This window comes from Bufo bufo, chromosome 4 (assembly GCF_905171765.1).
Source record: "Bufo bufo chromosome 4, aBufBuf1.1, whole genome shotgun sequence".
NCBI lineage: Eukaryota > Metazoa > Chordata > Amphibia > Anura > Bufonidae > Bufo > Bufo bufo.
The window spans coordinates 255090397-255113293 of NC_053392.1; the positions used below are offsets into that span (position 1 = coordinate 255090397).

At 44.8% G+C, this 22897-nt stretch overlaps 1 protein-coding gene across 1 annotated transcript in view; it reads right to left on the minus strand.

Moving 5' to 3' along the window:
• The window catches only part of LOC120998061 (testis development related protein), a 188151-nt gene extending 177086 nt beyond the window's left edge, over window positions 1-11065 (minus strand). The window contains exon 1 of the mRNA XM_040428530.1: window positions 10941-11065. The gene's annotated coding sequence lies outside the window, so the exon portion shown is untranslated. The remainder of the gene's footprint in view (window positions 1-10940) is intronic.
• Window positions 11066-22897: the final 11832 nt, after the last annotated feature.

Genomic DNA, 22897 nt, shown 5'->3' on the forward strand with positions numbered 1-22897 from the left:
TTTAAGTGTTCCCTTTATTTTTTTGAGCAGTGTATATATATATATATATATATATAACTCCTCCTATTTCTTCATTGTCCCCTTCTCTATCATGTGTCAATAGTATACTATGGTCGCCGCATTGACAAGCCAATAAAACCTTTATATTTATACTCCTTTACAGATCCCTTGAGAAAGGTCTTTGACAGGACCGAAACGTTGGGACATATTATGGCCTACAAATATATGTGATTTATGCTCATATTATAATCATGGCGCGACCAGTCATATATTGACAAATCTTGTGAATTTTTTTTTGTACCTATAATAAATTTGCAAAGCAAAAGACATTGGTGTGCCGTGGATTATCTCTACATATTCTGCGACTGAAGTCCTCTGCGAGCACCCACCACTATACAAAGGTGTGCGGACTCCACAATTTCCTTTAATTAAATGTCTGGAGAGACCTGTGATGGTGACATCCATTGATGGAAAGACTTCATCCGAGTCCATACAGTTTGCCACCATGCCCTTGGATCTGCAAGTGGGTGCATCCCACTCAGAAGATTTCTCTACTTGTGCTTCCAAATTCATCCAATGGTCTTCTATTGGGGATGCCATGGCTCCGTAAGTATAATCCTGTTTTGGATTGGAGTTCCAGTCAGATGCCTAGTTGGGGATTAGCCCATTCCAAATGCTTAGCTTCTGTTTACCCTGTCCAACCTAAATCTGAATCTCAAAACTTGCAGGAATTTACAGTGGCTTACCGCCATTTAGTTTATTTTTCTGATAAGAAGGTGACAGAGTCTCCACTATCTCATCGTTCTTGTAAAAACAACAACAACATAAAGTCAATGCCCTGTCAAGATCTTTGGAGCTCATTGCTTAGGAGAAGAAACCACAAAATACCATCAATCCTGCCGAAGTGATGACGATAGTTGTAAGTACGCTTCTGAAGTCACGAACGTACCTGATGTAAAGAGAGCAGAGTCTTGGCTACCGGTGGAGAAGATTGATGTTTCTCTTCTTGTAGAGAAGTTACAGCACAGATCTGGCTTGAAGAAGAGGGGGCGTAAGGGAGGGGGTACCGGTAGATCAGCGGTCAATGACCCCTGCTGCCCTGCTACTTACCATGACACTTAGCAACCTCTGCAAGCTGCTGTCTCCATTGCTTTAGTCTCTGTTCCCTTATTTGTGGCCTCTTAAAGTGCGTGCGTCTACAAATCCTTCTCTAGCCAATGGCTGAAGTTCTTGGTATCTAAGGCAGCCTCCCCAAGGGGAGGGTGCCTTAGCTTTCAGGTTGTCTAGTCTCTAGTGTTGAGCGTACCCGAACTCTAAAGTTTGGGTCCGTACCGAACTTTACGATTTTTGGTACCCGGACCCGAACCCGAACTTTGCCTGAAAAGTTTGGGTTCGAGTTCAGTGTTCGGGCATTTAATAAAGCTTGTTGAAAGGCTGCAGGACAGCCAATCAACAAGCTTTTAAGCGGTGTGCCCTTAGAAGTCATCAGAGCCATGCCTACTAATGGCATGGCTGTGATTGGCCGGTGCATCATGTGACCCAGCCTCTATATAAGCTGGATCAAGTGTAGCACCGCCCATCAGCTCACAGTAGTGAAAGGACAGAAAGCAGGCAGCTGAAGTGAGGGACAGTGTTAGTGCGATTTTTTTTGTGGGTGCAATACACCATCTTTGCACCCCTGACACAGAAAGCTAATCATAAATCTAGCTGTTAATTCTGTGGGTGACATTCAGCGATTTTTTTTGTGGGTGCAATGCAACATTGTACTTTGTACCCCTGACACACAAATATGATAGTTAAGCCATCTGTTAGTTAGGTGCACGTCATATACCCATTTATTGCGTGAAGTGCACCTGCACCGCATACGTGACAGGGAAATTGATATAGTTAATCCGTCTGTTAGTTAGGTGCCCGTCATATACCCATTTATTGCGTGAAGTACACCTGAACCGCATACGTGACAGGGAAAATAATATAGTTAATCCGTCTGTTAGTTAGGTGCACGTCATATACCCATTTATTGTGTAAAGTACACCTGCACCGCATACATGACAGGGAAAATAATTTAGTTAATCCGTCTGTTAGTTAGGTGCACGTCATATACCCATTTATTGTGTAAAGTACACCTGCACCGCATACGTGACAGGGAAATTGATATAGTTAATCCGTCTGTTAGTTAGGTGCCCGTCATATACCCATTTATTGCGTGAAGTACACCTGCACCGCATACATGACAGGGAAAATAATTTAGTTAATCTGTCTGTTAGTTAGGTGCACATCATATACCCATTTATTGCGTGATGTACACCTGCACCGCATACGTGACAGGGAAATTGATATAGTTAATCCGTCTGTTAGTTAGGTGCCCGTCATATACCCATTTATTGTGTAAAGTACACCTGCACCGCATACGTGACAGGGAAATTGATATAGTTAATCCGTCTGTTAGTTAGGTGCCCGTCATATACCCATTTATTGTGTAAAGTACACCTGCACCGCATACGTGACAGGGAATTTGATATAGTTAATCCGTCTGTTAGTTAGGTGCACGTCATATACCCATTTATTGCATGAAGTACACCTGCACCGCATATATGACAGGGAAAATAATTTAGTTAATCCGTCTGTTAGTTAGGTGCCCGTCATATACCCATTTATTGTGTAAAGTACACCTGCACTGCAGACGTGACATGGAAATTGATATAGTTAATCCGTCTGTTAGTTAGGTGCATGTCATATACCCATTTATTGCGCGAAGTATACCTGCACTGCAGACGTGACAGGGAAAATAATTTAGTTAATCCGTCTGTTAGTTAGGGGCACGTCATACACCCATTTATTGCATGAAGTACACCTGCACTGCATACGAGACAGGGAAAATAATATAGTTAATCTGTCTGTTAGTTCAGTGGGTGACCTCAAAGAATGAGGAGAGCATCAAAAAAGGGACGTGGCCCTGGTCGTGGTGCTGCTGGTGTTGGTGGAGCTCCTGTTGCAGGGAGAGGACGTGGTCGATTTGTGCCAGCTAAACGCCCAAATGAAACACCTTCCTCAGGTACACGTAGGCGACAGAACGTTCAGCGTTATTTTGCAGGCCTGAATACCGGTGTGCGAATGGAGAGGCCAGAACAAGTAGAGGCGGTAGTAGATTGGGTGGCTGACAGTGCCTCCAGTTCCTTCACATTGTCTTCCACCCGGTCCCCTGCTGAAAGTGCAGAATTGGCACCTGCAGCCCATAGACATCTGTCTTTCACCTCATCTCCTTGCAAATCAGCCAAGCAGTCTGAGCCCCAAGTCATGCAGCAGTCTCTTATGCTTTTTGATCACTCGGCTGGCAGGGTTTCCGAGGGCTGTCCACATAGCCCTGCTCCAGAAGTGGAAGAGATTTAATGCATAAATGTTCTAAACCTGAGAACCACCTGCATGACCAGGCATCTAAATGCAAAGCACGAGCTGCAGTGGCATAAACACCTCAAAAACCACGAAAGATCTCATGCTCCTCCTGGTCCCTCTTCTTCTGCAGTCTCAGCCTCTTCCTCCCCCTCTGGAGTGACAGCGGCACCTGCCACCCCGCAAACAGAGGATTTGGCAGCAACGCCACCACGTCCGTCACCATCACCAAGCATCTCCACAATGTCCCATTAAATTCAGCTGTCCATCTCCCAAACACTGGAGAGAAAGAGGAAGTACCCCCCTACCCACCCATGATCCTGTGCAGCGGGCCTTGCAAAAACTGACACCTGATGATGATATCGAGGCCTACCTGACCATATTTGAGAGGGTGGCGGAGAGAGAAAGGCTGCCAGTAGCAGAGTGGTCAGAGCTCCTTGCGCCCTTTTGGTCCAGCGAACCACAAAAGGCCTACTATGACCTCAGGGAGCAGGATGTCCGGGACTGTGCCGAATTAAAAATGGAGATCCTGGCTCGGTTGGGCGTTACACCAGCTGTTCGTGCCTGGAGGGTCCACACGTGGAGCTACACTATTGACAAGACGTCCCGATTCCAGATGTTTGACCTCCTCCATCTTGTACGGAAGTGGCTGGAACCTGAATCTTCTACTCCGGACCAGATCGTGGAGAAAGTAGTTGTGGCTCACTACTTCAGAGCCTTCCCGGCAGAGCTGCAATGGTGGGTCGGACATGGAGACCCCAAAACTGCGGATCAGCTCGTAAACCTGGTGGAAAGGTTCCTGGCGACTAAGCTCCTGCATCAGCCCCAATCAGCCCGCCATACATGTACGGCGCGGGTCCTTAAGGGGTTAAAATTAAAAATGCTCCAAACTGTCTCTTATTGAGGCAGATGCCTGCCAGTGTTTATACACACATGATAGCATCAGAAAAGCAGTGGCTTATTTTGAGAAAGTGCCCAAAAATCCTCCCATTTTTGGTAGCAGCAGCAGTGCAGTGGGGAACCTCATGGACAAGGCAGGATATGTGCAGCCATTTAGTGGTAGTAGAAGTACTAGGGGGTAGCAGCTGCAGTGCAGTACAGAACACGATCAACAGGGAGACAGCAGTAGTTGCATCATTGGGCAAGCGATGAATAACCAGATGGCAGATCTATTTATCGTCATCAGCCAGTGATGTGTGGAAATCCTTAGGCCCCTTTCACACTGGCGAGTATTCCGCGCGGATGCGATGCGTGAGGTGAACGCATTGCACCGGCACTGAATACCGACCCATTCATTTCTATGGGGCTGTTCACATGAGCGGTGATTTTCACGCATCACTTGTGCGTTGCGTAAAAATTGCAGCATGCTTTATATTCTGCGTTTTTCACACAACGCAGGCCCCATAGAAGTGAATGGGGTTGCGTGAAAATCGCAAGCATCCGCAAGCAAGTGCGGATGCGGTGCGATTTTCACGCACGGTTGCTAGGAGACGATCGGGATGGAGACCCGATCATTATTATTTCGCCTTATAACATGGTTATAAGGGAAAATAATAGCATTCTGAATACAGAATGCATAGTAAAACAGCGCTGGAGGGGTTAAAAAAAATAAAAAATAATTTAACTCACCTTAGTCCACTTGATCGCGTAGCCCGGCATCTCCTTCTGTCTCCTTTGTTGAACAGGACCTGTGGTGAGGATTAATTACAGGAACAGGACCTTTGATGACGTCACTCCGGTCATCACATGATCCATCACCATGGTAAAAGATCATGTGACGTACCATGTGATGACCGGAGTGACGTCATCAAAGGTCCTGTTCCTGCAATTAATGCTCACCACAGGTCCTATTCAACAAAGGAGACAGAAGGAGATGCCGGGCTACGCGATCAAGTGGACTAAGGTGAGTTAAATTATTATTTTATTTTTTTTAACCCCTCCAGCGCTGTTTTACTATGCATTCTGTATTCAGAATGCTATTATTTTCCCTTATAACCATGTTATAAGGGAAAATAATAATGATCTGGTCCCCATCCCGATCGTCTCCTAGCAACCGTGCATGAAAATCGCACCACATCCGCACTTGCTTGCGGATGCTTGCGATTTTCATGCAACCCCATTCACTTCTATGGGGCCTGCGTTGCGTGAAAAAAACGCAGAATATAGAGCATGCTGCGATTTTCACGCAACGCACAAGTGATGCGTGAAAATCACCGCTCATGTGAACAGCCCATAGAAATGAATGGGTCGGTATTCAGTGCGGGTGCAATGCGTTCAACTCACGCATCGCATCCGCGCAGAATACTCGCCCGTGTGAAAGGGGCCTTAGGCCTCTTTCACACGAGCTTGACGGATTAGGTCCGGATGCATTCAGGATGCGTTCAGTGAAACTCGCACCATTTTGCAAGTAAGTTCAGTCAGTTTTGTCTGAAATTGCATTCAGTTTTTTCCGCGCGAGTGCAATGCGTTTTCATGCGTTTTTCACGCGCGTGATAAAAAACTGAAGGTTTACAAACAACATCTCTTAGCAACCATCAGTGAAAAACGCATTGCATCTGCACTTGCTTCCGGATGCAATGCGTTTTTCACTGAAGCCCCATTCACTTCTATGGAGGCAGGGCTGCATAAAAAACGCAGAATATAGAATATAGTTTTTCACGCAACGCAGAACTGATGCGTGAAAAAAAAAACGCTCATGTACACAGACCCATTGAAATAAATGGGTCAGGATACAGTGCGAGTGCTATGTATTCACATCACGCATTGCACCCGCGCGGAAAACTCGCAAAGAATGCTTTAGACACTTGCACAGGACAATTTTTCCCACTTGGGTGTGACGACGCCACCTCTCAGATGACACTGGAGGCTGGACAAGACAGTACAGAGAGAGCAAACTGGGCCAGTTATAGCCACTGTTCCAATCTGCCTGCCCACTGTGAGCAATGGCAGATCTATTAATTTGCAAAATGAAAAATCCCCGTGGATCCATATCTAATTTTTATTTTCACAAATGTGATGTTTTGTACACTTGTGAAGGACAATTTTGTCCAGATGGGCGTAACAACACCACCTTCTGCACAAAGTAGGCCTCTCTGACACTACACTAGAGGCTGAACAAGACAGTACACTAAGGCCCCTTTCACACGAGCGAGTTTTCCGCGCGGGTGCAATGCGTGACGTGAACGCATAGCACCCGCACTGAATCCTGACCCATTCATTTCAATGGGTCTGTGCACATGAGCATTTTTTTTTCCTGCATCAGTTCTGAAAAACGCAGCACGTTCTATATTCTGCGTTTTTCACGCAGCCCTGGCCCCATAGAAGTGAATGGGGCTTCAGTGAAAAACGCATCGCATCCGGAAGCAAGTATCAAAATGCATTGCACCCACGCGGAAAAAACTGAACAACTGAACGCAATCGCAGACAAAACTGACTCAACTTGCTTGCAAAATGGAGCGAGTTTCACTGAACGCACCCTGAACACATCCGGACCTAATCCGTCACGCTCGTGTGAAAGAGGCCTAATAGAAAGCTAGGCCAATTCCAGCCAGTGTTCCATTCTCCCACCCCAGAAGTACATGGGGTCAGGGAACAAGGTATGTGAAAAAAAACATAATCATTTAGAAAATAAGACAATTTTAACAAACAGCTGGCCAGAAGTACTACTGTCATAGAGCAGAAGAAAATGTGGGTGAAGGCACAGGTTTAGAAAATGAGACAATTTTATCAGACTGCTGGCCAGAAGTACTACTGTCATAAAGAAGAATAAAATTTGTGCGAAGGCGCAGAACTGCACAACATGTCAAAAATGAGACTATTTTAACAGACAGCCGGCTAGATGTGTTACCATTGAGCAGAATAATATTTGGGTGAAGGCACCAAACTGCACAGCATTTCGAAAACAAGACAATTTTTACAGGCAGCTGGCCAGAAGTACTAATGCCTAAAGCAGAATTAAACTTTGGTGACGACGCCACCTGCATTCCTGAATACCCTCTCTGACAATACACTGGGGGCTGGACAAGACAGAACAGTGATGGCAAACTAGGCCAGTTCCAGCCACTATTCCAATCTGCCTTATCTGAAGTCCATGGGATCAGGGAACACGGAATGTGCCAGAGAAAGGGCATAGTCATTTGGAAAACTAGAATTTTTTTTTTTTTTAAATTGACAGGTGACCAGAAGTAGTAAGCCATACTGCAGAATCAAATTTGGATGGAGGTGCAGAACTGCTTGACATGTCTAAAACAAGACAGTTTTTACGGACAGTTGGGCAGAAGAAGAAATACTATAGAACAGAATTACATTTGGACGAAGGTGGAGAACTGCACATTATTTGGAAAATGAGATCATTTTTGCAGACAGCTGGGCAGAAGTAGTAATACTATAAAACAAAATTACATTTGGGCGAAGGCACGAAACTGCCCAACATTTGGGAAACTAGACAATTTTTACGGACAGCTGGCCAGAAGTAGTAATGCCATTGAGCAGAATTAAATTTGTTTGAAGGCACGGAACTTCAAGACAATTACCACAACTGTGTTATGGCATGAACTACACCACTAGCAACTACCGTAGGCCCAGTGGGTGTTCAGCTTGCTCACAAGCTAATTTCTGGTCTCGTGGCCACACATTCTGTTATGGCTGTCTCATGTTGGAGCGAAGGTCAAGAAGGAGGAAGAGTCTGAGCAGGAGAAGAAGTAGCTGGTGATAACAAGGGCACTGTACTGCTTTGGGATGCGACCTGGCTGGCATAAAGAAGTCAGGGAGAAGATGGACAGTCCTCTTTAGATTGTTGGCTGATTTTATTTGACTACTGAATCTGGTGATGCTAAGTTATGTGCTGCAATCGAGCCCTGGTACCTATTTTCGTGAAAAGTGAATGTGAAAGGCTTTCCTGGGACCACAAGGAAAAAGAGCAGGAGGAATGTGCTGAGCTGTGGATCAAAGGTACGGTGTCAGACTCAGAGGTGACATCAACATCATCCTGTTGTGACTGAGAGAAAAAGTGAACTTTTCAGTCCATAATGTAATCTTGTTTGTCCTTAATAATAATCTGGCACCTACCATACTGGAAACAAGGGAGAACTTTGGCCTACAGCTACTACTACTGGCTGGATAGCTGGTGCTGCCACTGCTGTTTGCTCTACTACAGCCACCCACATTCTCCCTCTGTTGTTTACTAGACATTTTTTATGAGGTCTATTTTAAAAATGGCAAGTCACAGGTTTAATAGACTGATTATTAAATGGTAGCAAAATGTAAACTTTTTTTAGAAAGAAAGAGGCACACTTGTGCAGCGTATCCAGCAAAATACTGTATAGGCCCCTGGAAGTGCTGGGAATATGACTATAAAACACTTATGAACTGTACAAGTTTTACATTATTGGGAAAAAAAAACTGGCAGGCCGCTCATGTGGAGAAAAAAAAGGTTTCTGGTGCAGGGACTGCAGGATTTCCTTAAGAGCTTTCCTCACTGTAATACACACAGTACTATGCCCCTATGCTGATCCTCTCTACTGATAAAGCCTGACTTTTAAACCTATTAAATTAATCTAATGTATGTTCTTCTTGCTCACTCCGTGGTCCCTAAAAGACTCTAATATTGCTTGCTTGTGTCTGTGATTCGTGTCTGCCAGACACATGGCACACACGTCCTCTCACATCACTAGCAGAGCCAAGAATGGCATCTATGCTTCATACCTAGCACACTACCTAATAGATCAGCCAATTTCCTGCCCCTTGATTGGCTAATAGGCTGCCTTCAAAGCATTGTGGGCAAGCCCACCAGCCAAGGCTCCTTCCAGGGTCATGTGATCCTCCATCTTAATCATCCCTTTCCTGTTTTCCCTGTAAAAGTAAAATGGCGATCGCATTTTTTTTTACGATTCGTCTGAAGCGTAATGGCAAATCTTCTGATTTGTTTGGCAGAATAATTAATTTTGTTTGTGATAAATCCAAGGCCAATAAGATAATGGGTTGCATCAAAAGGGGCATAGATGCCCGTGATGAGAACATAGTCCTACCACTTCACAAAATCACTAGTCAGACCACACATGGAGTACTGTGTACAGTTCTGGGCTCCTGTGAACAAGGCAGACATGGCAGAGCTGGAGAGGGTTCAGAGGAGGGCAACTAAAGTAATAACTGGAATGGGGCAACTACAGTACCCTGAAAGATGATCAAAATTAGGGTTATTCACTTTAGAAAAAAGACGACTGAGGGGAGATCTAATTACCATGTATAAATATATTAGGGGACAGTACAGAGATCTATCCCATCATCTATTTATCCCCAGGACTGTGACAAGGGGACATCCTCTGCGCCTCGAGGAAAGAAGGTTTGTACACAAACATAGAAGAGGATTCTTTACGGTAAGAGCAGTGAGACTATGGAACTCTCTGCCTGAGGAGGTGGTGAGTACAATAAAGGAATTCAAGAGGGGCCTGGATGTGTTTCTGGAGCGTAATAATATTACAGGCTATAGCTACTAGAGAGGGGTCATTGATCCAGGGAGATATTCTGATTGCCTGATTGGAGTCGGAAAGGAATTTCTACCTCAAAGTTTTTTTTTTGCCTTCCTCTGGATCAACTTGCAGGATAACAGGCCGAACTGGATGCACAAATGTCTTTTTTGGCCTTATATACTATGTTACTATGTTACTATGTAAATCCAATTCATCTCTAATCCTGAGGTAAGGACATCAATCTTAAAAAATTTTAAATCCCCTTTATGTTGTATATGGCTTTACAATGTTTGTCAGTGTCATTGTACAGATTACTAATGAGCAAAGTGGTGGCACCTTGCTGTTTGTTAATGGCCACATGGCTACCACTTCTTTCATTAGTAATTAAAGCAGCCACATGCCTATCGCATTGCCTTGGCCCAGCCATACAACGGGCATGTGGAGGCTGCTTCATGTGACAACACCCTATATATTATTATTTATTTTATAATTGTTGTGTTTTAGGCCAGTTTTACGCACTGAGGCTGCTGGATGTGGTTAAAACCCCACCTTCCTATAGTGCCCGATGGCCACACAAGTTAGTGGAAAATACCCTGATTTGACCCACAATGGGTGGGCAGGGTTTCACCATCATGTGGTAGCCAGAGCACATAAAGTCAGCCTCAAACGTTATTCGCTCACCCAGACAATCCTCACTCATTGTTGGTGTGGCTGCACATGCATAGACATTTTTCCTTTGAAATCTGCCATCCAATACCTACACATTCTCGCACTTTTCCTTTAGCAGGCTCTGTATGTAATAAAGTTGTGCTCCATTAATTAACGACTAAAAAGGAAAAATGCCCATGTTATAGAATAACCGCGTTCTTGCAATTCTCTGGGGACAAGGTCAATGTCATTACATGTGCTTCAGTAACCACTTATCCTTATAAATTCAGTGGGTCAAAATCTTACTTATACTGTAGCTTTCATTGTTAATGGGGAAAAAAAACAAAAATGGGTGGAGGAGAACGTTAAAAACTCAGTAAAGATATGCTAGAAGTGGCTGACTTTATAAAACGACATTCAAGATTTAGAACTTACTTTAGATATAATGCAGAGCCTTTCTTCTTCTTCCTGTGTAAACCTTCATCCAAGTAGATAAGGTCTGCAATGCCGTCTGAGACATAGGCAGTATAATGAATGAAACACTGGCCACCTTTAAATGATCTCAGCAGGATGGCATGTTTCTAGAATGATGGTAATAGGGATAATAATTAATTCATACTGTGAAACGCAGCGATGCATGTATGGAGACCATTTGTTATGGGTCTGGTAGAGCCGTACGGCTCAGCTCATCCTTGAGCTGACAGACTGCAGTCTCATCCTATACAGGCTTCTGGTGTAGAAGATCTGCAGAGGCCTGTAGTTCTGAGCATCTGCAAGCTAAGTGCTGAAAAGGAGGTTAAATACACCTAATAACCACTTCCCCTTAGGCAATCTACAAAGACAAAAAGACACATTAAAGCATCAGAGACAAATATGTCCTTTAAAGCAGCTGTTATTTTTAAAGGAAATCTTTTATGATTTCTTGATCCATGCAAACTAAAATTAAAGGGGTTGTCGGGGTTCAGAGCTGAACCCGGATATAACCTCTTTATTGCTCATTTACTATGTATGAGTGGAGCCTCGGATTTCCTTGCTCCGATGCCCCCACTTGCCTTGCACTACATCTTGCAGGTCAAGGTCTGTTTGTTTACTGCCAGTGACATATACAGTGTCACCGTATATATAGCGCTGCCCTAGGCTATTTTAGAGGTGGATATTAGTGGTACCCGCCTCTAAATCAGCCTAGGGTGGCGCTACAGACTGCCCATTTGTGCAGGTGACGCCACCGGGCTCACTGCAAGGTGGAAGTCTCTGCCTAACATAGTGAGGCGTAGCCCATTACATCACCGGCAGTAAACAAACAGACCTTGTGCTGCGTTATAGGAATGGGTCCGCATCCGTGATGCAGGGTGCACACCGTCGGTGCCCGCATGTTGCGGACCCGCTGTTTGCAGGCCTCAATACGGGCACGGCCTACCATGAGCCCTAAAAGAGGAAAAAGATGTTATACCTGGGTTCAGCTCTGAACCTGGACAACTCCTTTAAGTGAAACACAACAATTATTGCAAGTGTACATTTGTGAGAATATTGCTTCTTTATGTTGTGGTTTGAAAAATCTAAAAACTAACAGAATTATCCTCTGCTTGTTTTCTATACGGTATTGTACATATTGCAATTCTGCCTTTGCTTGGTGCCAAAAGTATAGCTCGAACAAAATGAAGAAGCAAAAAGGAACATTGTAGGACATAGTCACACAGGGCAAATTTGTTGAAGAAATGTCTTTGATTGTCACATTCTTCTGAATGGGGAGTGTAAAATTCTATGTAGGCACTGCAGAAATATTCTCATTCCATTATATGAAATTGATTTTCATTTGCAGAAATTTCTGTAACAAAGTGGCCATGTGAGAATCTATTAAATGTCTTTTAGCTGTTCCCTTTATTTCACTGCGAGTAGTGCAACTTGTGAATAAAGTGTGATACATTTGTAACTAAGAATATGAGCTCTGTTGAGATGGTCAATTTCGCATTGGCTTCAGTTCAGAGTATATACTACTAGTCCATTAAGTTTAACCATTGCCTTTTATGGCCAAGTCTAGATTTGTATGGCTATTAGTGATGTGCAGTGACACCTAAATCAAATCTGTCGATATCATGCTAAAATTATAGCAGTAGGAAATATATGTAAGACGGCTCAACTGTTCAATTAAATGGTAGAGGTGCTGATCTGCTGGTTTGACTCACCTAGTCAAAGGGATAACAGAAATGATATAAAAGGTAGCAGGCACACTCGTATTTGGTATAAAATAATAGTTTTATTTAAAATGATAAAGCTAAAATGGGTTAAAATCTGGTATAGGATGGAGTGTCTCTTGGAAGGGGAAGGGTGGTGATAGGTGAGACTTCCGGATACTAGGTGTGTGTACTGGATTGGATTAAGGGAAGTTGGTGAATGGTACCAATGTTGGGTGATTACCTATTTAGGTCAAGTACAAATACATCCGTATGGATTATAAAAATATATTCAGATAAAATCATAAAAATCTGATGAAAAAGTACAAAAATGCACAGATAGGTATCTGTGTACTCATAAGTGAATGGTGAAACTGTGAACTGTCAATAACGATAGTCCTTTCTTTACCGGTGAGATAAAGGTGGTCTCTCTGTTGGAGGTACTAAAAGTAATAAAGTGTCCTAAAAGTCAGAGGACTATTTTGCTGCAGGATGGTAGAATAATCAATGTACACTGCTCAAAAAAATAAAGGGAACACTTAAACAACACAATGTAACTCCAAGTCAATCACACTTCTGTGAAATCAAACTGTCCACTTAGGAAGCAACACTGAGTGACAATCAATTTCACATGCTGTTGTGCAAATGGGATAGACAAAGGTGGAAATTATAGGCAATTAGCAAGACACCCCCAATAAAGGAGTGGTTCTGCAGGTGGTGACCACAGACTACTTCTAAGTTCCTATGCTTCCTGGCTGATGTTTTGGTCACTTTTGAATGCTGGCGGTGCTTTCACTCTAGTGGTAGCATGAGACGGAGTCTACAACCCACACAAGTGGCTCAGGTAGTGCAGCTTATCCAGGATGGCAAATCAATGCGAGCTGTGGCAAGAAGGTTTGCTGTGTCTGTCAGCGTAGTGTCCAGAGCATGGAGGCGCTACCAGGAGACAGGCCAGTACATCAGGAGACGTGGAGGAGGCCGTAGGAGGGCAACAACCCAGCAGCAGGACCGCTACCTCTGCCTTTGTGCAAGGAGGAACAGGAGGAGCACTGCCAGAGCCCTGCAAAATGACCTCCAGCAGGCCACAAATGTGCATGTGTCTGCTCAAACGGTCAGAAACAGACTCCATGAGGGTGATATGAGGGCCCGACGTCCACAGGTGGGGGTTGTGCTTACAGCCCAACACCGTGCAGGAAGTTTGGCATTTGCCAAAGAACACCAAGATTGGCAAATTCGCCACTGGCGTCCTGTGCTCTTCACAGATGAAAGCAGGTTCACACTGAGCACATGTGACAGACGTGACAGAGTCTGGAGACGCCGTGGAGAACGTTCTGCTGCCTTCAACATCCTCCAGCATGACCGGTTTGCCATTGGATCAGTAATGGTGTGGGGTGGCATTTCTTTGGAGGGCCGCACAGCCCTCCATGTGCTCGCCAGAGGTAGCCTGACTGCCATTAGGTACTGAGATGAGATCCTCAGACCCCTTGTGAGACCCTATGCTGGTGCGGTTGGCCCTGGGTTCCTCCTAATGCAAGACAATGCTAGACCTCATGTGGCTGGAGTGTGTCAGCAGTTCCTGCAAGACGAAGGCATGACCTGAATCCAATTGAGCACATCTGGGACATCATGTCTCGCTCTATCCACCAACGTCACGTTGCACCACAGACTGTCCAGGAGTTGGCAGATGCTTTAGTCCAGGTCTGGGAGGAGATCCCTCAGGAGACCGTCCGCCACCTCATCAGGAGCATGCACAGGCACGTGGAGGTCATACACATACTACTGAGCCTCATTTTGACTTGTTTTAAGGACATTACATCAAAGTTGGATCAGCCTGTAGTGTGTTTTTCCACTTTAATTTTGAGTGTGACTCCAAATCCAGACCTCCATGGGTTGAAAAATTTGATTTCCATCTTTTTATTTTTGTGTGATTTGGTTGTCAGCATATACAACTATGTAAAGAACAAAGTATTTCAGAAGAATATTTAATTAACTCAGATCTATGATGTGTTATTTTTGTGTTCCCTTTATTTTTTTGAGCAGTGTATAATCACATAAGGTTGCTTCAATAAGTTGTCTTTGCAGGCAGAAAAAATACTGTGAGGGGGACTGGTGTTCTGAGCCTGAGTGCGGCATCCCGCACTGTCTCTGGTTCAGAAATCACTTACCCACCGATCAGGGATGTCCTCTGTAGGTGTCCCGGACAGGTTGTTCGTGTGGTACAGCTGTCTCACTTGCGGCGCCCCTCGTGGTTCCTGGGCGCGTCTGGCAGGTGACGTAATGGAGATACGTGATCAGGGAAGGTCACGTGATCAGGATCCGCTGGTTTAATTTGAATAGCCTGGGTTGTAAAGTATACGGAGCGCTCCTATTTGAGATATTAAGCGTCAATTCACAATGATCCTCCACACTTCTTAAACGCGTTTCGGGACTTCACTTGGTCCCTTTATCAGTAAGCCATGCTAAAATTGCTGGAGAACAGTATCTAAATGGGAAGGTTGATATTGATTTTGTATAGAAGCAAAGATCTTTCTATCGTTTCTCTATTTCAGACAGTGGCATACCTCCAATATGGGGCCCGTGGAAGAAGGGAGCCTGCTGTGCATGAAAGGCTCTGCCCCCTAATTGCACTAACATGGCTAGCTGTGAGAAGTACTATGTGGAGAAGGACCTGCGATGATTTCATCATCATGTGGTCAGGGCAGGAATACAGTACTTCGCAGGTGAAGGACCTGTGATGATGTAATCATCATGTGACAGTGCAGGGAGACGGAGCTCAGCAGTAGAGAGGAAAATTTGGTGAACAACCTGGGGACCAGCTTTTGTGCTGTGCCTGTTGGAGAGGTTATTGGTGTCTTGGAAAAGCAAAAATCCTTGAAAAAGAAAAAAAAACATCCTGCACGATATGATAAATAATTATGCGAATTTGCATGGCTACATTTATAAAAAAATATATAAATGAAAAAAATAAAAATAAATTCCACTAACACAGTACATGCAAATATTATATATAGGCTAAGCCCTTATCCTGATATGATAAAATCTGAGATTCTTAGCCAATATATTTTGATCAAAACACATCTGGGCCCTTCTACAAGCGACAATGTGATCTCAGGCAGGACCTACTCTCAACCTATCTCTATGCCATTGGGCATGTACAGTCAGGAGAACAGACCCTGCACATATAATATGCTGTTACTTCTTACCTGTGTGTGCACCAAGCAACCAATCAGAGGAGGAGCATGCACAGTTATATGTACCACCTAATCAAAGTTGCCTGTGTAATAGACGCAGCAAAAGGGCCCAAAAATGCTAGTCCCAAGATAAAATAGGAGAGCATTCACACTTGAAGGTGCCACTCCAAGAGTATACTACAAACTAATCAAAAATCACAGAAAAATATACAAAACATCCTGCACAATGTAATAAATTAATATGCAGATGTACATGGCTACATTTATAAAAGAAAAATAATGCACTCACACAATAGATGCAAACATTATATATGGACCAAGCCCTAGCTCTGATATGATAAAATCTGAGACTTTTAGCCAATATAATCTGATCAAAACACATCTGTGCCCGCCAACCCGCGCCAAGGTGGTCTCAGTCAAGCAGGTCCTACTCTAAACCAACCTATGCCATTGGGCATCTACAGTCAGAAGAACAGACCCTGCACATATAATGTTACTTGTTACTCTTTGTGCAGTCAAGCATCCAATGATAGGAAGAGCACGCGCAGCTACGTATATGTACCACCTAATCCAAGTCGCATGTGCAATAGACTGGGCAAAAGTGCACAAAAAACTGTCCTGGGATAGCCCATAACATCCTAATACTTGGAGTTGTAGTTCTGTCCTACTGTATCCCCCTCCATGTAATGTTCACGGATTCCCTACATTAACAATCTGGACATGATGGGAGTTGTAGTTCTCTCCTCTTATAATATTCACTGATGCTGTATAATAGCAGTTTGGTAATACTGGGGGTTGTTGTTCTCTCCTATTATACCCTCTCCCTGAAATGTCAACTTGTGTTCCATGATAACAGCCTGGACATGCTGGGAATTGTAGTTCTCTCCTCTTTTACCTCTCCATGTATTCCCTACTAATTTTCAGCAATAAGACCTGTTTTACACAGCCAGCAGTAGTTCCATCATGGTATTCAGGCAGTTGTTTCAGCAGACTGTCAGAGCTCTCTGGATCTGGCATTGCTGGAGGTTACTGGAATGCCTGCCAGCCCCATTGTACCCAGAGAGCTCCGGCAGACTGTTCTCTGCTGGAATAGCTTGCTGAAACTACTGCCGGCAGTGTGAAACAGGCCTAAACTGGTCATGATGTGACTTGTAGTCCTCTTGTCAGTATTATGATGTTCACATCTGTGCTGTTTTTCTGTTCTGCTCTGGAGCATAGCAATGAAAACTACAGTAGTGCCGGATCTGGCACCTCTGGACATGGGGACTCAGTTCGAATTCTTGCTATTGGGCCCAATGATTTTTATGTACACCCCTGATTTCAGAGTTGCAGGCATCTAAAGATCTTGGTTCCCAGTATGGAGAAATTTGATTGTTGGATGTTCTAGATCAGGAATGCTCAACCTGCGGCCCTCCAGCTGTTGGAAAACTACAACTACCACCATGCCCTGCAGTAGGCTGATAGCTGTAGTCTGTCCAGGCATGCTGGGAGTTGTAGTTTTGCAACAGCTGGCGGGCCGCAGGTTGGGCATGCCTGTTCTAGATCAAGTATCCACCATGGGAAATATATATATTAGACTAAACTGAGATAAGTAATATGCATATGGCAATCCCAACCCCGATAAGTCAAGCATATCTTTAAGACCCTTCAATTGCATCCACAAAGGGCTCTTTCATATAAGCGGAGAACCAGGTCTAATATTAGGAATGAAGGTGCAATCACCCAGTGCTTGGTGATTGGGTGATCACATTTTCATGCAGCACCAAAAATACTCATTTGTCAGCAGCACATCACCCAATGTAAACAGGGAGGTGTTGCCAACATAGAGGAAAACTGCTTGGGGATGAACGATCATAGTTACGATCATTTATCTGCATACATCACTGATCAACTAGCATACAGTGATCAGGAGGGAACTTTCTCATTCCTGATCATTGCCAGCTCTAAAGTAGGCCATACACATTAGTGTTTTATTTGGTAAAATATTAACAACAAATGAGTTGGTTTTTTTTGTCATCCGATGACAGTCCTTCATGATCTGAAAATTCAGCTATGTTTGAAATTTACATCTCATAAATCTGATAGTTGTACTTGGTACTCCCACATTCATAGAAATTTAGGTCTGGGCTCTGGGATGGTCCGTTATCCGTTCTGAAAACACCAAGTGCATCTTGATCTTCAGCAATGTGATTCTTACCTTAGAATAATATTTTTCTGCCATTGAAAAGTTTTCTAGAACGTATCACATGAAAGTGTGGGAATGCTTAGGGTGTGTGCATGCTGGCCCATTAAGAGCTGGCAAGAGAGCACATGCATGCCCTAAGCAGAGGGAAGGAAGAGATAGACAGACCATACAGGCCAGAAGAAGGAGGCCTTCTCATCACTGCTCTGGAAGCCATACCCACCGGGAAGATGTAGGACTACAAAGGCAGGCACAGACCATTGGAGCCATATCAAGCACCAAGTGAGCCTCTCAACAGCTGTGACTGTAGGGAGCAGAGGGATGCCAACAGCCATGGACGACTGGCTTTCCACATAATAAGTTCAAAAAAGTTTGGCCCCAACATTTAACCAACATGACACTAGGCTCTTACAACATTCTATTACCACATTGAGACTGAATGCTATTGTATCTTGACCACAATGACTAAATAAAAGTGATGATCGAGCATCTCGATGCTTGGCACATGGCGGTACTCGGCCGAGTACTGCATGTGCTCGAGCGCCATGCTCCGGTCTCCTTCCACGCAGCCAATAAACGCACAGGTAAGTGCTGCCCTCACTGTAATGCCAGTAGCCATGTTGGTGTCACCGCCAGCAATCTGAGAAGGTCTGGCAGACGTTCTTCTGTACCTCTTGCATGATGTTCTTTGTTTTGGTTTCACTTTGTCATCTCCTTTCCTTCTCCCAGCTGTCACCTATTCACACTAATTGCCTCCCTTTATATTCCCTCCCATACTGCCTCACTTTGCGGTTTATATTACTTCCTGGATTGAAGTGATCACTGCTGGAGACTTCTGTTACTGCTTGTTCAGATAAGTCCTTTCTTGTATTGTGTTTACTTGCTGGCTTGATTCTAGGTGACCCTGACTCCCTCCATATTAAGTGCAGGGAGCCGGTGGTCATGTCCCCTCACTATTATAGGGTTTTCAGGTGTCACACAGTCTAGGTACGAGGGCATGCAATCGTCTACCTCTGAGACCTTTGTATGAGCTTAGCAGTCAGGGTGAGCTCTTAGGGTTTTCCAGGGGTCACCTTTATGCTCCTTAGTTTGGGATCAAGCCAGTCAGATGTTTATCCATAACTTCCAGCTATCTGCAATATCATCCGTGACAGTTAGCTACTGGCATTACAGTGATTGGCTGGCCGGAACACGTCATCGGGTGCTATATAGCACCCAATGACACATGTTCGGCTCATTTGTAGTCAGGGAGAGCTGAGCATAGGAAGGGACAGACAGTGTAGGGAGTGTAATTGAATATTTTTTTGGTGGCAAAAAGTTTTAGAGACCCAAAAGTCCTTGTAAGGACTATTGTGTGTGTGACAGCAGCAATATATGTTAGTAGCGCAACCTGCGCTAAATTGCTCAGTGTTAGGGAGAGCTGTGTATAGGAAGGATAGACAGTGTAGGGAGTGTAATAGAAAGATTTTTATACAAAAAACTTTTCAGAGACCCAAAAGTCCTTTTAAGGACTATTGTGTGTGAGAGCAGCAATATATATTTTTAGCGCATCCTGCGCTAAATACCGTGTAATAGGCCGCTGCAAACAGTGAAATTATTTGCACCACATCTCCTGTGCAAAGTGTGCGCATCCCTAAAATATCAGTGACATCCAGTGCACTTTTTTCGTAGAGGGTGTCCGCTGTGGACAGTTAAATTATCCGCGCCACATCTCCTGTTTAAAGTGTGCGCATCTCTAAAATATCAGTGACATCCAGTGCACTTTTTCCGTAGACGGTATTCGCTGCGGACAGTTAAGTTATCTGCACCACATCTCCTGTGTAAAGTGTGCACATCCATAAAATATCAGTGACATCCAGTGTACCTTTTTCCGTAGACACAGCGAACAGTGACATTACCTGTGGTACCTGTATAACGTTTCTTAATCACAAATACCTTTGTAAATTTTTTTGCGCATACACTTCCAAATCCTACGCTACTGTACGTGTGACATACTTTCAAGCATATATCACATTTAAAATGAAGAAGGCGAGCAGTAAGGGACGGGAAAGTGGCCGTGATGCTGATGGTGCACGCAGAGGCCGTGGCCCTGGGCGCTGAGAAACTCTGCCTGCTGCCAGAGCACAAGAAAAACAATCATCCACGATACCTAGATTCATGTCCCAGTTTTGCAGGGTGGCGCAGGACACCACTGTTGAAGTCAGACCAGTGCGACCAGCTGGTCGGTTGGATTGCAGCAGATAATGCTTCCAGTCGGTTAAGCACCACCCTGTCTTCCACCAAGTCCAGTCTCAATAGCCAGGAGTCTGGTCAACACAATCCTCACCCTGATCCTCCTTCATCCCACCATGTACAGTCTGGCCAAACCAGTGATCCCACACTCGAATATTCCGAGGACCTCTCTTCATCGCAATTACTTGATTTGGCCCTCTCGCCAAGCACGCTTGAAGAGGGACATGAGATCTTGTGCCCTGATTCCCAACCTCTTGAGCATCCACAGTCACAAGAACATGACGGTGGGGAACTGCAATTAGTGTTTAATGAGGTGGATGATGATGAGACACAGTTGCCAATGAGTCAAGCGCAATTACTGTCTCAAGAGGTTGATGAAGAGGATAAGACACAGTTGTCAATCACTGTGGTTGTGGTTAGGTCAGTAAATCAGGAGGATGATCAGAGTGAGGAAGTGGAAGAGGAGGTGGTGGACGATGAGGTCACTGACCCAACCTGGGAAGGTGGAAAGCCGAGCAAGGACAGCAGTACAGAGGGGGAGGGATCTGCAGCACAGGCTGGAAGAGGCAGTGGGGTGGCAAAAGGGAGAAGGTGGGCCACACCAAACAGGCCCGTAACTGTTCCACGGAGCACCCCCTTGCGGAAAACAACATTGCTTACCGGTAATTGTTTTTCTCGATACCCATGACGGCACCCCATGCGACCAGGGACCTCCCATCCGGGACAGGAAACCTGAGAAGATAAAAGGTTCACACCCCCACCAAGCACCAGTGATAGTAATAAACAGTACTCCGGAGGTGAATACACGTAAGAAAAATAGAGAGAGAGAGATCCAATACGGTACATTATATCTCTTCAATACTTGAGAGAGAACTCTCAGAAACCAATAAGGAAGTAGCGGGCTACTCCGCATATAATCTAATAAAGGACAACTAAAGGCTTTTTAGTTTTTTTTTTTTAAATATACTTCTATTATAGGGAAGGGAAAATTTCGGGGGTGCCGTCATGGGTATCGAGAAAAACAATTACCGGTAAGCAATGTTGTTTTCCCCTCACCCATGACGGCACCCCATGCGAGATAGACTATTAATGAGAAATTAGGGGGGGACAACCGCCTGAAGCACCTTCCTACCAAAGGCGGAATCCGCATTAAGATGGAGCCTGTAATGTTTTAAAAAGGTATGTTGAGAGCTCCAAGTTGCTGCTCTACAAATTTGGGCCAGGGAGGCATCCGCCTTCTCGGCCCAGGACGTAGCTACCGCTCGAGTGGAGTGGGCTCCAAACCCTGAAGGGGGAGAGAGACCCTGCGCTGAATAGGCCTCGGAAATGGCCCTTTTAACCCATCTGGCAATAACCGCCGTGGACACTTTCCGCCCCTTATTTCTACCCCAAAACTGAATAAGGAGGTTTTCATCCAACCTCCAGGCCGAGGTAGACTCTAAATAAGCAAGCAGACATCTTTTGACATCTAGGCAATGATACTCCCTTTCTAAACTATTAGAGGGATTAGGGCAAAAAGATGGAAGGACAACATCCTGACTTCTATGGAAGTCCGAAACCACCTTTGGCTGGAAGGACGGGAGAGGCCTAATGATAACTTTGTCATCCAAGACCTGGGTATAAGGAGGAAAAGCCGAGAAAGCCTGAATCTCTGAGATCCTCCTAGCTGAAGTAATGGCCAGTAAAAAGGACATCTTAAATGAGAGCATATTCAATGGCAAATCTGACAGGGGCTCAAAAGGTTTCTGTGACAGGGCCGTCAAGACCGTGTTTAGGTCCCAAGGAGGGGACAAGGGTCTTATCGAAGGGCGGATCCTGGAGGCTGCCGACAGAAACCTTTTAACCCAAGGATGCAGGGCCAGCTGGGAATCGAAGAAGTAACTCAAGGCTGCCACATGTACTCTTAGGGTGGAAGCCCTAAGCCCCTTATCCAAGCCAGCTTGTAAAAAATCTAGAACCCTAGAGACATCTGGAGGAGAAAAGGGGTCAGGACTGATCCCTAAAAAGGAGGAAAAGACTTCCCAGATCTTATTATATTTTCTGGCCGTGGTGTCCTTCCTACTTCCCAAAATGGTGGAAACTACAGATTGGGACAGACCCCGACCTAACCAAATCTCCCTCTCAGCCTCCATGCTGCCAGATGCAGAATTCCTGGACTGGGATGCAGGATCGGGCCTTGATATAATAGATCCTCCCGAGGGGGGAGAATCCAAGGGGGGGCTATTGCTAGGTCTAGGAGGCAGGAGTACCAGGACCTTTTCGGCCATACTGGGGCCACTAGGGTAATCGTTGCTCTCTCCCTCTGGACTTTTTTCAGGACCTGCGGAATTAAGGAAAATGGAGGGAAGGCATAACCCTCCTCCTGAGTCCAGTCCTGTGCTAAACCGTCTAAAGCTGTTGGATCGTCCAGACGATTTATGGAGAAGAACCTTTCCACTTTCCTGTTCTTTCTGGAGGCAAATAAGTCGATCGTAGGGAGGCCGAACTTCTGTGTTAACTGGGAGAAGACTTCTGAGTTTAGGCACCAGTCCCCCTGCTTTAGCTGGGTGCGACTCAGAAAATCGGCTACTATGTTTTCTTTCCCCTTTATGTGGACTGCCGACAGAGATAGATGTC